The following is a 14,372-nucleotide window of genomic DNA, read 5'->3' on the forward strand; positions in this document are numbered from 1 at the left end:
GGTACATCCTAATCATACTGCCAAAAGCAAAAGACAAATTTTACATCTTGGAAGCTGCAAGAGAGAAGCAACTCATTATATACAAGAGATCATTGATAAATTAACTGCTGATTTCTAATCAGAAACAAAGTAGGCCAGAGGGCAGTAGGATAGCATATTCAAAATGTTAAAAGAAAAAGACTATCAACCAAAAATACTATTCCAACAAAACTATTAATCAAAAATGAAGGATGAATTAAAATGTTTTTGATAAATAAAAACTGAGTATTTTTCACTAGCAGACCTACCTTACAAAAAATATTGAAGGAAATCCCTCAGGATGAAATAAAAGACCACTAGATAGTAATCTAATTCACATAAAAAATTAAAGAGCCCCAGTAAATGTAACTACAGGATACATATAAAAAACAGTATGCATATATATTTATTTATTTTAAACTTTTTAAATATATGATTTAAAAGATAACTGCATAAAACAATAATTACAAATATGGACTCAACATATAATATTTAAGATGTAATTTTGAAAACAGTAGTATAAAGGAGGGTAGAAGCAATGCAAGTATATATAAAAACAGTCACCAAAATAGGAACAGAAAGGAACTTCTTCAACCTTATAAAGGCATGTATGAAAAACCCAGAATTAACATCATACTCAGTGGTGAAAAACTGAAACTTTCCCACTAAGGTAAGGAACAAAGCAAAGATACACACTCCTGTCACTTACATTCAACCTTGTGCCGGAGGTTCTAACAGAGGTGGTCAGGCAAGAAAAATATATAAAAGCCATCAGATTGGAAAGGAAAAAGTATCTCTACTTATAGATGCCATGATCTTATGAATATAAAATATTCATAAATCCACCAAAAAATCATAAGAGGTAATAAACTAGTTCAGCAAGGTTATAGGGTACAAGATAAATATTTTAAAAATTAGTTATATTTCTCTTTTTTTTTTTTTTAAAGATTTTATTTATTTATTTGAGAGAGAGAGAATGAGAGAGAGCAAGCACATGAGAGGGGGGAGGGTTAGAGGGAGAAGCAGGCTCCTTGCTGAGCAGGGAGCCCGATGCGGGACTCGATCCAGGGACTCCAGGATCATGACCTGAGCCGAAGGCAGTCGCCCAACCAACTGAGCCACCCAGGCGCCCAAAAATTAGTTGTATTTCTAATACACTAACAGTGAACAATCAAAAACCAGATTAAGAAAAGCAATTTTACTTATAATTTCATTAAACAGAGTAAAATAGGAATAAGTTTGACAAAAGAAGTGTATTATATACTGAAAGCTATCAAACATTACTGAAAAAGAAATTAAAGAAAACCTAAAAAAAAAGATATTCTGTGTTCATGGATTAGAAAACTTACTGTTATTAAAATATTAATACTCCTCAAATTGATCTATAGTTTCAACACAATCTTTATCAAAATGTCAACCACTGTTTGGCAGGAACTGGCAAACTAATTCTAACACTTATAAGGAAATACAAGGGACCCAGGCTAGCCAAAACAAACTTGAAGAAAAGTAAAGTTCAAGGATTCACACTTTCTAATTTCTATATTTATTATGAACATAGGGTAATCAAGACATTGTAGTTACTGGCATAAGAATAGATGTATATACCAATGGAATAAAATTCAGAGACCAGAAATAAGTCCTTATGTTGTGGTGAGCACTGTGTATTGTGTAAGCCTGATGAATCACAGACCTGTTGCCCTGAAACAAATAATACATTTTATGTCAATAAAAAAACAAAAAACAATGATCATAAAAGAACTTAAAGGAAAGCTTTGAAAATATTAAAGAAGAGTGAGATACTATCAAGCAGATGAGGCAAATGTGAAAAATAATCAGCTACAGCTTTTAGAAATGATTAATAAAGTCATGATTTTTTAAAAAGGAAAAAAAAAAAGATTTTTAACAAGAGTGCCAAGACAACGGGGACAATAGTCTTTTCAACAAGTAGTGCCAGGGCAGCTGGATATCCACATGCAAAAGAATGAGGTGGAGAAACTTACCTCACACAAAAAAATTAACTCAAAATAGATTAAATATCTAAATGTAAGAACTAAAACCTTTATAAAACTTTTAGAAGAAAACATGGACATAAATCTCTGCGATTTTAGAATAAGTATATCCAAAGCACACACAACAAAAGGAAAACAAAACAAATGAATTGTACTTGATCAATATTAAAACCTCCTGTATTTCAGGGGATGCCATTATGAAAAAAATGAGAAAATGATCATAGAATAGAAGAAACATGTCTGATAAGGGACTGGCATTGAGACTATATGAAGAACCGTTACAATTCAATAATAAAAAGACAAGTCACTCAATTAAAAAATTGACAAAGCATTTGAATAGACATTTTTCCAAAGAAAACAAATGACCAATAGACATCTGGAAAGATCTCAATATAATTAGTCTTTAGGAAAATGCAAATCAAAATCACAATGAGATACCATTTCACGCCCACTAGGGTGACTATAATAAACAAAAGACAAGGATGTGGCCAAGGATGTAAAGAAATAGAAGCCGCATACATCACTGGTGGGAATGTAAATGCTGCTTTGGAAAACTGCTTGGCAATTGCTCAAAAAATTAAAAGTTCCATTATCATATGACCCGGAAATAATGCTCCTACCTATGTACCCAAAAGAAATGAAAAATTCTATACAAACAAATGTATACATTTGTGCGGACTGAATTTTTCATAACTGCTAAAGATTAGAAACAGCCCATATTGCCCACCTGTTGATAAAAGAATAAACAGACTGTGGTATGGCCATACAATGAAATATTTATCTATAAACAGGAATGAAGTATTGATAATGTTGCAACGTGGATGGACACTGGCAACATGATACTAAGTGAAAGAAGCCAAACAGAAGGCCATATGCAGTATTCTACTCTCTGAAATGTCCAAAGTGGACAAATCCATAGAGGTAAAGTGAATTATTTTCCAGGGCCTACGGAGAGGAGACAATGGGGAGTGACTGTTAGCAACTATTAGTTTCTTCTGGGAGTGGTAAAAATGTCCTGAAATTAGATAGTGTTGACAGTGGCAGAACTTTGTGAATATATTAAAAATCACTGAATTGTACACTTTAATGGGGTGAAATTTGTGGTGTGTGAATTATATACCAATGGAAAAAAAATACTGCTATAAAAATGTGTGTGCGTGTGTAGCTTCAATAAGTAACAACAAATATAGCATGCTTAGTAAGTGCTATGGATGGAGTATGTGCTTAGAATATCACTGAGTAAAAATGCGCATTTGTTGTACCCTCAAGCAGCTTATTGTCTTATGTGAAAAATAGACATTTGATAAATATACTAAAAATGTATCAGTATAAATTTTGGTAAGTGTTAGGAAGTAAAGGTACAACTTACTATAGGAGCTGATACCAGGTATGTCTGAAAGGGGTGTGATGCCTTCAAAACACTTAAGAAAAAAGGCCTGGATCTCAGAGAATGAGACAAGTGAAGTGAGATCTGCCTGGAGAATGCAAGCAGGCTCTAAAGGGCCTTGTTAACATTTTTGTATTTATATGATAAAGAGAAAGCCATTCTAGAATTTTGAGACAAGAGGTAGAGACACATAATTGTATCTTTCTTTTGAATATGATGACAATGTAAGAAATAGCTGAGAGAAAAGCAACAGGGAAAGAAGGGAAAACTAGTAGGAAGACGTATCAGTAGTCTAGAAGACAACGTACAGAGACTTAGGCTGGGACCATGACAATGACCCTGGCATTGAAGAAAGGCAAATAAATCCAAGAACATGGTGTTTAGGTAATGGTACAAGGTTCCTGAAAGTGTTTCTTGATTTCACAATGCATGTAGAGGTCCCCCTTCATGGGGGGAGATCATGAGTTCATTTTGGGGGCATGTTGAGTGTTATGGAGACATAAATGGCCCATAGTAGGTGCTCAAAACTATTCATTAAAATTAGTGTTGAATTAATGTCAAAAAGTCAATTGGATGGAGCAGCCTCCATCTAGGCCTTGATAAAATAATTTTGGCTGTAAAAATATATTTTTGGTACTTGATAATGGCAACAAATACATTGAGAGAATAGAAAACCTAATACAGAAAACTGTATTGGAAATATGAAAACTCTCTACAACCTGTTGAGAATAGCTACAAAGACAAAAAAAGCTAAAGTGTTACTGTAATATTAATAGTTTCCACAGCCTGCTCACCAACTATACAAGTAAAACTATGAGAAAAGTATCTCTCCCACTCTCATTTAGGATTTATTGACCTTGTCTATGTCTCATGATTGTGATTATCACAATAAGATAAATGTAAATAGTCATGTAAAATAGTCTTCATATATAGTTGCTTAGTACTAATTGCAGAAAACATTTAGTATTTCTATCTAGCGATTTTCAAAGGTCACCTATTAATATAACTGCATTTTCAAAGAAGCAGTTTGCTTTTATGGTGCTACACAAAATGCAGGCGGATGTGGATTTTATTCCATGAATGGTATTTATGTTCAGGAAGTACTGAGTTTTGTATCATTCTAACACTCCAACGTACTCCATACCACATCAGTTGAGTGGGTTATATCTACATCAGCTTTTGATTTCCTCTACTCCATAATAAAAGGCAATTTCTATCTTTCTTTTATTTACTTAAATATGCTAACAAGGTGGAAGAAAAAAGTAAATGATCCTACAAAAGACAGTCATCTACAATTTTGGTGTCCATGTTTCCAAACAGTGTAATAAGCGTATTATAAATCCTTCAGTGTAGCATATACTACTAGGTATGCAAAAAAATATACATTTCCATCTTCTACAGTTATTTATTCAAGCCTAAGTTGAAATGACTGCATATAAAATTATGTAATGTTTCATATTATTAATGCATTACTGTTAAACATTTAATAAATTTTTCATGTTTTGCTATTATACACCAAGCTCTAATAAGCATATGGGTGCATAACTTTTAGCACAATTGTCTCATTATTTCATTAGTATAAGTTCCTGGAAGACTAACTGACAATTCAAGAGATATGTGCAATTTAAGTTTGTTGATGCGTATTATAAAATTAGTTTAAAGAATAGTGTTAAGGTCGCCTGGGTGGCTCAGTCGTTAGGTGGCTGCCTTCGGCTCAGGTAATGATCCCAGAGTCTTGGGATCGAGTCCCACATGGGGCTCCCTGCTCAGCGGGAAGACTGCTTCCCCCCTTCCCACTCCCCCTGCTTGTGTTCCCTCTCTCGCTGTGTCTGTCTGTCAAATAAATAAATAAAATCTTAAAAAAAAAAAAAAGAATAGTGTTAAATTTATCATCTCCCTACCAATGTGTTAAAGTATCCTTTCAACCATTTTCTTTCATAAGTAGATGCTGTGCTGAATATTCTTAATTACAAACATTTTAAAATTAATTTTCTTGGTTCTCACAGTAAAATCCTATTTACATCTTCTATATCATTTCTTTTTTATAGGTGATAAAGAATGTCAAAAAAAAATTAGTACTAGCAGGCATGCTTGATTCTTTCACCATTTACATTGTCTAGTAGTTTCAAAGCTAAGAAGAATGATAGTTACTGGTTTGTGATCTGTTTCTTGACAAATTTGCTTATGAAACTACCTGAGACCAATATCTACTTAGAGGTTAGCTTTTTGAAAAATTGTCAACTTTTGAACATGTACATGTAATTCAATTATTCTTACCTCTTGGTTCAACTGACATTGACCAATAAAATAATTATTTCAAGATTTTAAAATTATTACTAAAGAATTAAGAGTTTTCACTGTCATATATTTAATAATAGTCTCTTGCAGGATAGCATCTTTAACATTCATTATATTCTATATTTATTTTCTCTTTTGATGTATTCTTGCATTTTGTATTTGTATCTTCAAATACCAAATATACACATTTTGCATTTTTACTGAATAGAATTTTTGCTTTTTGTAACAAATTATTTCATATTTTATATTTGCTATTTCTCTTTTTAAGTTATTTTTAGCAAAATGCATTGAATTACTTATTTTTTTCTTGAACATTCAATGCTATAGATTTTTTTCTCTAATATACATTTGGTTTCATTCAGTTTGTTTTGTTGTTACCTTTTATTTGACTATCACAATAACAGTAACATTTGATTTTTCTTTCACTCAAGAATACCTAGAAGAGTTGTTTTTATTTTCCAAGTGATTTGATTTTATTTTTGCTCCTTTGATTACCATTGTTGTTTTCTCACTTGTTACTGACTTGGGGTTCTAATTCAGACAATATTGGTTATATCTGCTTTTCTGTTGAAAAGATACATATTTACAGAGTGAAGAATGGAAAACTTTGGCTTAACCTCCATTATTTTATCACATAACTAAAAATTTCTTCTTAACCATCACATCTTTCTTCTGAATTTTATTTGCAGATAAAGTTATAATATACAGTGAAAGAAAAAGGAGACGTCTTATAGAACACTTTACGTGATACTGAGATAGCATTATTTCAGTTGGTGTGAAATACTTAAAATTAAAACATAAATGGAAAAAGTCCTTCTTGTATTGTTTAAAAACTCTCATTTCAGTAATAATAGCTTCACATCAGCTTGTAACGTAGGTGAGGTATAAATGAGAAGTTAACAAGTCTCAAATTAATATTGAATAACAACACAATTTTATGCATACTACAGAAATGTTTTAAAATCTGTTTCTATGTGCCAGGAAATCACGATTCCTCAAAAGAGAGTCATTTGGAATTTTAGGTTAGTTTTAGCTTATCCATGTTTTGCTTTGTTTTGTTTTTTAATATGAGGAAAGAAAAAATGAGAAATATTTTCACTAAAGTTATTGTAATTCATTCTATCCACACAACAAACATGTTTAAGGGATAAATTATTTATTTTTAATCTGTCAATTTTCTAAATCATCTTAAAAGCTTTAGAGTTGCCAAAGCTATATTGCCATTTTATAATCTTCTACTAAAGAAACATATACTTTATATAATACTGTAATAGAGGGGTGCCTGGTGGCTCAGTTGGTTAAGTGTCTGTCTTGGACTCAGGTCATGATCTCTGGGTCCTGGGATCGAACCCTGTGTTGGGCTCCCTGCTCAGCGGGGAGTCTGCTTCTCCCTCTCCCTCTGCTCCTTCCCCTGCTCATGCTCTCTCTCTCTCTCTCATTCTCTCACTCTCTCAAATAAATAAATAAATTTTCAATGTCAACATGAAGTATAGTGATGAACTCTCTTGTTAAAGATAACTAAATATTTAAGTTTTCTGACATTGTGACCATCCACCACTTGGAAGAGGCACCGATAGAGAAGAATTATGGACAGCAAGACTAGATCTGAGTGCTACGAAGGATGGACTATAGCAGATAACGTTTGGCACACAATGCCATATCCTGGTTGTCACCTATTTGCAGCAGTCTCATAGTGGACAATTTCAGTGCATTGTTGCCAATGTCCACCTCAAACAATCAAGCACACACCTCCAGATACCAAAGTTTGCTTTCCCTTGTTTGGGAAAACAAATAAAAAACTGTAGCAGGCCACTTAATCAAAAAGTGTGGGTGAATTAACGTTCCTCAGGACGACCCTCCCTTTATGGGGCACAATAACTGTGGATAAATACTGCAGCCGTCCCATAAACTGGTGGGAAAATTCTGATGTGCATTCTAGACATTTCCTTAGAAGGGTCCAGCAGGATTGAGCCCCAGTTGCCCTCAGCAGGAACCTGTTCATTAAGGCACCCTTTCCTGGTGATCCTCCTTTTCCAGTCTCACTTCAGTGCCCCAGTTCCATTTCCTAAGGTCAATCAGCTCCTGCAAAGCTACTGACCACTAAGTTTTTGTTTCATGTCCTGTTTCAGGTGGAATTCAAACTTAGACACTGTTTTTATTTCACTGAAATATTTTATTACCTTTGCATTTTAACTGGTGATCTGAGAAAACCAGAGTAAAAATACTTTTTTACAGTATAAAAATATTTAAATTTGTAGACCTAATAATTGTAAGAGAAAAGATGATAAACAATTCCACTAAATTCAGAGCCAACTGCAAATGAGTGTTTTTGGAGAAATGCAATGCTTCTAAATCCTATATCCCAAACAACAGGGTGTGTATATATATATATATGCATATAAATATACACTGGCCTATATATATATATATATATAATGTTCAATTAGCTTAACTATGTCGATTTTATTGATCTTTTCCAAGAACCAACTCTGTGTTTCATTGATTTTCTTTATTTTTCTCTTCTCCATTTCATTTATCTCTGCTCTAATCTTTATTATGTCCTTCCTTCTGCTAGCTCTGGGTTTAGTTTGTTCTTTTTCTAATTCCTTGAGGTGTAAAGTTAGGTTGTTGATATTAAATTTTTCTTGTTTTTAATGTGAGCAGTTACAGCTATAAATTTGCCTTTTGGCACGTTTTTACTGTATTCTGTTAATTTCGGTATGTTATGTTATTTTCATTTGTCTCATGATATTTTCTTATTTCCTTTGTGATTTCCTGTTTGACCCATTGATTGCATAAGAGCACGTTGTTTAATTTCCACACATTTGTGGTTTTACCAGTTTTCCTTTAGCTATTGATTTCTAGTTTCTTTACAATATGATTGGAAAAGATACTGTATGTGATTTTAATCTGATTTTTAAATTTTAAATTTTTATTAACTTTATTAATATTTCTTCTGTGGCATAACATGTGGCCTGGCCTGTAGAATGCTCCATGTGCATTTGAGAAGAATGTGTATTCTGTTGTTGTTGTGTGTAGTATTTTATATACGTTTGTTACATTCAATTGATCTATAGTGTTAAGTCCTCTATTTCCTTATTGATCTTCTGTCTGGTTGTTCTATTATTTAAAGTCAGGTATTGAAATCTCCTACTGTTATTATAGATCTGCTTATTTTTTTCCTTCAATTCTATCAATATTTGCTTTATATATTTAGAAGCTCTGATGTTTGGTGTATATATATGCATATATAATTTATATATTTTTGATAAATTGACACTTTTGCCATTATATAATGTCCTTCTTTGTCTCCTGTAAGACATTATATAATATCTATTTTGTCTCATATTAGTATAACCACTCCTGCTCTATTTTGGTTTCTATTCTCATGGGATATCTTTGTCCATCATTTCACTTTCAACCAATGTGTATCCTCAGACCTAAAGTGAGTCTCTCAAAATAAATAAATAAATAAATAAAAATAGAGTGAATCTCTCATAGACAGCATAGAGTTAGATCTAAATAATGGTCAACATGCTTGCTTTTGATGGTTTGTACAGAATGGCCAATTCTTTGAAGAAGTACCTGTAAAGTAATCCTAAGCTTCAACCTCTACCTTTGCTCAAAGTAGGGAATTTGACCTAGACTCATCAACAGTATTGTTTCCATAGTTTTAGGTGTCCTTGCGATACAACTACTATAGAGATCTACTTGTAAAATAGCTTATTGCTCTTCAGTTGGTGCCCTTCTTCAAGTGTAATTTCCCAGGAAACTTTCTCAAGGAATATATTCTATCTACTTATGCTATGTCTCTGGATTTTACTTGTTTGGTTTTACTTGTTTGGTTTTTGAGTTCTATCTCAGTTCTGAAATTCACTTGAATTATAAAATGTCTTTACTTGTCTACATTGATTTTTTATGAAATGGGAACATTTGTCAGATTTAGCATAATCTGAAAATACATTCTCTCCCCCTACAACTTAATATTTTGACTATACAATGCCTGTTGCTTAACATTATAGATCAACCTGCTGGATGTAACTCCCCAAGATTTAGTTATAATCTCCTAGAGTTTGGTTATTTATATATAGTTATTGTAGATTATATAATTATGTGCAAATCAGTAAAATTATAAAAAAATAAACTCTAAGGGCTTCACCACAAATACAAGTTAGACCACGTCATTCCATATTATAAATAAAAAAGTAAATAAATACATAGATGTACACATACTTTAACAAATGCTGAATGATATCTCCTTCAAATAATACCAACACAAACTTTGATAACACAAGGCAGACTTTATTCTTCCCGCAGTAGGGGAGAGAACACTACCTCTTTAGAGCTATGGAAATATCCTAGAAGACAAAAAGTAAGATAAGAGCTAATTAAGAGTTGGAAGTTTGGTTTAAGGTGGATTTTTCATGAAGAGAATAGATTGGGGATTGGTAAGAATCACTTTTAAATAGTGCAAAATTGGTGGAAACAACAAAGTGAGGATTTGGGGTGAGAGATTCAAAGACTCTTAAAGGACACAACTTTCTCTTAATGCTTTGCATTGAAGAATTGATGTATTTTTTAGAAAGTTCCTATAATAAAAAAGCAAACCATTTGCTAAGCAAGAGACTCCTGGAAAAATAATGTTAGCGAATATACTGGACTATCAAAGCCATGTTAATGTAGACAGTAGGTATGGTTTCTGTTCTTAGTGTCCAGACTGAATGCAGGGTAGATGGTTTCAGTCCTCACAAGGAATGCTATATGTCCACCAAACTTATTTTTCTCCTATACACTGGAAACACAGTAACCTATAAATTCTCAGCTTCGCCTTTAGTTAGGTAGTGCCGAGTAACTGAGTTCTGGAATACGGAAGTGGGCAAAAATATACACTGGCCTCTAGAATGTCCTGCAGAAATCGCCAGGCACTGTCTTGTCCCTCATTTGTTGACTGGAAACTGATGCCTATGGCAACATTTGGAGTTGCAAGTGCAATGAGGCAGAGTTATGGAATGGAAGGAGACTGAGTTCCTTAATGACTTTAGGTTGCCTTACTTGAGGTCTCTGCTACCTCCACTTTCTCCTCACTCCTAACACAATGCCCTAATACCTACCAACCACATATAGGATTCTGATAGCAGAGAAAAATAATTTTTGTGTTAAGTCATTAAAATACTGGAATTTATCTTATCTCACTTATCCTAACTTACCATGATCTTTTTATCAAATTAAAATCCTTAAAATGGCTTAAATTGCTCTCAGTGATATGAACCCTTCCCTCATTTCTCAATATCCTCTTGGCTATTATTCCTAGTCATTCTGATTTTTTTTTTTGATGTTTACTATTTGTTTTTGTTTTTCATATCAGTAGCTTTATCTGAGTCTTTTGGCTGAAAATCTTTTCTCCCTTGAGGATCTGAATTCTAATTATCTGATAGACCACAGTGTAAACCTCACTGCCTCAGAAAATAATTTCTTGATTAGATCCTTCCCAAATATAAGAGTTCAATTTCCTATCAGATCTACCATCATCTGTAGTTCTCTATAAAGGTACTTTTATTAAAAGTAAGTAAATTTCAATTGTGTAATTTTTTATTTGGCAAACATCTACCCAACAAAATGTGAATTCCTTGAGGACAGAAAGTAATTGTATATTGATTGTTATTATACCCCTCATAACCTGCTTAATAAATAACTTTGGAAGAAAGAAAGTGAGGAAGAAAACTAGAAGGAAACCATAGCTGTTAGTCAACCAGCCACTTATACTGTGACCACGAATATTCCACTCCTCCTCTTATTTCATTCTATACCCATATTCTAGTCTTTAAGATCTACCAGTACATCCCATGAGGATGGAAAAATGTGCCCACTGACAAAGACTCTCTCCTTCACCAAACTTTAATCTGGCTACTCTGAGCCTTATTCTCAGTTAGGCCTCAACCTCAGTCACCTAGTTCTTGCTAGCTTACATAGCCCAGTTTTAGCAGTTTAGAGAGAATTCCCCACCCATGATATCTGATCCCTCTCAGTACTTGATAAAATTTTCATCTGCCACCACTGGTAGCTAATCACTCTGGACCACCTTCAGCAAGAATAACATTAGGTGAGTTCAGCAAGAATTCTTCTACCTTTCCTTTGATGTCTCCTTTTAGTAATTTTTCATCCACTGATCCTTCATCCTGCTGCTTGGTTATAAGTCCCGCCTGTCCTTGCTGTATTCCAAATTGAGGCCACTTCTGTACTGAGATCTCTTTTCCACTATTGCAATAGTTCTTGGATGGAATCTGTTCTTCTACTATCTCTCTCTGGTTTCCTTTAATACCACAAGGACTCAGGATCTCTTCTAAAATAAGCACACCTACACATATGCACATCGCACACTCCAGTTGGTCTGGGAACCTTATTTTAAAGGGTTACTCATATCCATGGTGGCCATGTGTCTCATTTTGCCTAGAAGAGTCCTATATTTTTCTGTTACAGGTATTAATTGCACTCCTTTCACTCTCAGTAGCCTGGTTCTGGTTTGGACAAATTATATGGTCACCCTACCATTAAAAGATGAACAGAGACATATTACAAATTTTGAGTTTATATGAGCAAAAATCAATTCAAATTGGGCAGCATTAAACCAGAAGTGGTTAGAAGTGCTCTACTGATGAGCCAGGGGCAAGATTTTTATAAAAAAGATGTAGAAGCAAAGCAAGGACATTATTTGATTGGCTATAGCTTAAGTGGTTGCCTTACTTGAGAAAGCTTACTTGGCTGTTTGTGATTGGTTGTTCTTTTTACCCATGAGGCATTTGACTGTGGGTTTGGCTTTTATTTGCTTATGTAGGGTACTGAGGCATTAGAGCCACCTGTCTAATGGCCTCCTTGCTTAATTACTTTAACACTATTGCTGTCTGATCCATCATGATGTAGATGTATTTTGAGAAAAAGATGGTCTTTCATGGATTCTCTGACATAAACTATATATCCAGAACCTGTGATGAGTCATAAAATACTAGTAAATGCATGATTAGCTGGTGTAGTTAAGCCTTTGGGAAACATCATAAAGATCTTTAAGCCACATTGGTATCAGTCGGTTCCTTAAAACAATAATTGCATGAAGTATATACTTTAAGGAGTTGATGAAACTTCCCAAAAGACTAATTTACTCTCAAGGGTGATTTACATACTGAGAGGATCTGGAACAATAATTATGATAACAATCAGTCAAGGAGAGAATTGAGCATTTGTTTTAACGTTACTTCTTTGCTACCATAAGAATTCACTCAGGACTGCAAATTCTACAAACTCAAATATAACATGAAACATACCACTGCCTCTAGTATAAACATCCCATTGTATTTCATAGATTGAAGAGACAATAATAATACAGAAAGGAGTGAGCATTAAGTGTATTTAGAAGGTTTTAGAATGCCACAAAATTGGTAACTGGTATCCAACAGTCCATAATATAAGACTTAAGTAAAGTCATATGTATTTTTTAAGATGTTTGGTTTTAAGTAATCTCTACATCCCACATGGGGCTTGAACTCACACCCCTGAGATCAAGGGTTGCATGCTCTACCAACAGAGTCAGACAGGCACCCCAAGTAAAGTCATAAGAGTTTGTAAAGGTGATCCAAATTCATAGGAATCCCAAGGAAATAATTATAGCTGAAAATATTTGAGGTTGATATACTAGATTTAGTTATTTTGTGATTTCTTTTTATTTTATTCATCGATTAACCTAATTAAAAACAAGTTGCTTTTGTGTCCAATATGTGCAAATACTGTGGAAGATATAAAGCAGAGCACATCACTCTCCCAGGTTCAAATTAGTGTCATTAAATATAGTAGAAAAGAAGAGCAAAACAAAAAACAAATAAACAAAACACCCTGAAATACCTGAAATGTTTGTAGGAAATATTGAGAAGCAAGACTTAGAAGAGACGAAACCTAGTTACAAGATCAGTATCACAGTTCAGGTGAGTGTCAACAAGATTTTACAGTAGGGTGGTAATATTAGAAACAGGTCAGAAAAGAACCACAGAGACCATATGGTTTTGTATTTCCGAGGAGCTGATAACCAACTAGATGTAGACTGTAATGAATTGTTGGCAAAAGCTCCAGCAGCATTCTATCTGGACAAATATCTAAGCTCTTTAACAATTTGACATTGCAACCACTTCCAACAAGAGGCGGTGTCTATTTTTACAGACTAACTCTGGGATTAGCCATATGACTCTCTCTGCCCACCAGGAGGTTAGCAAACCAGATACAAATACAGACTTGAGAAGTGCTTTCTCATTTCCACTTTCTACACAACTACCACCATGGGACCTGTAAGCTAGCTCACAGGAGGATAAGACATATCTAGAGCAGATCTGAGTGGTACCGGTTGAGGTCATCTTAAACTAGCTGGTTCCTAACTGAACTGCCACCTTCTTGCAGCCCCATGTATGAACCCATAGAAGAGTAATAAAACCTGGCACAGAGCACAGAACCATTCAGACAACTGGATTCTGGGAAATAACAAAAGGATGCTGTGTGCTCCTGAAATATTCTGGGTTGTTTTCAGCATTATTTCACCAGTAGACAACTGTTAACATTGAAAGGAGACAAAAGAGTCAAAGATTAATCTAAGGTTTTGCATATTTGCTGTTTATGATTTTATT

The sequence above is a fragment of the Leptonychotes weddellii genome, chromosome 4 (assembly GCF_054177405.1).
Source record: "Leptonychotes weddellii isolate Sample4059 chromosome 4, ASM5417740v2, whole genome shotgun sequence".
In the NCBI taxonomy this organism is placed as follows: Eukaryota; Metazoa; Chordata; class Mammalia; order Carnivora; family Phocidae; genus Leptonychotes; species Leptonychotes weddellii.